The 1864-nt window shown below is 39.3% G+C and overlaps 1 protein-coding gene across 1 annotated transcript in view; it reads left to right on the top strand.

Annotated features, from left to right (window-relative positions):
- Window positions 1–1864, top strand: part of lrrc4cb (leucine rich repeat containing 4C, genome duplicate b) — an 82012-nt gene that overhangs the window by 1055 nt on the left and 79093 nt on the right. The gene's annotated exons all lie outside the window — the stretch shown is intronic.

Raw genomic sequence — 1864 nt, 5'->3', positions numbered from 1 at the left:
AAAAAAAAGGAAAAAGCTTTCCACTTAAAACTGAATGACCCGTCCTCAAATGTACCCTGCTATAGTCGCATCTGGCGTTTTACAGCCAGCCTGTAGCACCGGGGACACTCTGAGTGTAAAGCGTTGCTTACCATGATATTTGCATGCATGTTTGAGCACTGCCTTTTCCGATTTGCACAAATGCCCATGAAGCCTGTTTGATTGGCTCGGGCCTATAGAAATTAAAATCTTTGGATCGCCTAAACGTCAAAAAGAAAAATAATGTAGAAAGTTTTATTTAAAAAAAGGATTGGTTTGACTCCTTTATTGCCAAATGCAGCAATAGCTGCAAGATTTAAAAGGATATTTCTTTCTGCATTTAATCAGAAATCTGCTGATGCCTCGTTATTTTGGTAATACGCCTGTAAGTGCTAAAATTAGAGGCTTGCGCGTGTAAGTGTCTCAATAGGGCAATAGGCCACCTGAGCTGTCAGACTGAGCTCCCAGATTAAAAAAAAAATAGTAGATATGCAGCATCTCTGCTCTGGGACAAGTGTAGTGTTCTGCTTGGATGAGAATTTGTGGTCATGGAGGTTGGTAAACCTGACATAGGTGCTTAAAAACAACTGCAGGGCTTGGCCTGTGAGCTAGGGTTTATAACCTTGTTAAACTTCTGGGTCATAGGGAGAGAACCATCACGACATAAGAAATGTCCACACGCTGACGTGCATTATAGATTGTGGTATTCACCTGCCTGCTAAAAAAAAAAAAAAAAAAAAGTCACCCATACCGGGTCTGTTCTCTGCCCTGACAGAAGTCTTCACTGTGGGAAATAAGCACTTGGGTGAATGGATTTCTCTTCATGCGTGACATACACGTAGTCAACCACTGGTACACAACAGGGTGAACGGTGACTCATCTAACTATGTGAGCCTTTTTTCCTCCTCGCTGAAGAGCAGCTTTTGTTCTTGTGCAACCTGTTCTGTAAAAGAGGTAATTTATGTTCAACGCGATAATATTCCTCTATAAATTTCTCATGACAAGCTGCCTTCTAACTGCTCTCTACCACGAGGGGATTCGTTTTTGCCTCGTCTTCTTCTTGCTTATGGAGCGAACAGACAAACGTTCCAGACTGGTTTGGTCTTCTGCTTGTTTGATTGGAATTTGGATTTTCTACATATTTGCGAAATGAATGTTGTGTCATTGTCTCTAATTGTTGTTATTTTCCAATTAGTGTCGTCTCTCTAACTCCATCCGCAGAGTCAGCCCTTGTTTGTACCACGTTAGCTACATTGTAAGCATTAGCCATGTTAGCATATTCCCAATACCTGCCAACCTTCTTTTCATCATATAAAAGAAAACACTAATACCGTTGAGACCAATGTTAATGTGACTATACTAACTTCTAACCTTAGTATTAACGAATAAAGAAACATACACTCTGACACCGGTACACAATAGTCACATAAGAAGCGTTAGCCATGTAAGAAGCATTAGCATATTTACAGTACCTGTAATGGCCAACCTTGTGTGCAGCACATTAACTGACTAACGATGCTAAAACAAATCTTACTGCGACTACGTTAGACTTGTTAGTAATACAAAAAAAAAACAGTTCTACACGTTAGCCATGTTAGTGTATTCACAATATCTGTAACGTCCAGTTTTATTTGTAAAATGTAAAAAAAAACCAGACTGATACCGCTAAAACAAACGGTACTGTGACTACGCTAACGCGCAACATTGTTAGTAACACTTAAAAAAAACACACATTAGCCAGGTTAGAAGTGTTAGCATTTTTACATGTAATTCCCAACCTTGCTAGCAACACAAAAAAAGACTGAAACCGCTAAAACAAATGTTACTTTAACTAGACTAATTCTTT

Source organism: Oryzias melastigma, linkage group LG3 (assembly GCF_002922805.2).
Source record: "Oryzias melastigma strain HK-1 linkage group LG3, ASM292280v2, whole genome shotgun sequence".
Lineage (NCBI taxonomy): Eukaryota > Metazoa > Chordata > Actinopteri > Beloniformes > Adrianichthyidae > Oryzias > Oryzias melastigma.
This window is presented reverse-complemented; position numbering and strand designations above follow the sequence as displayed.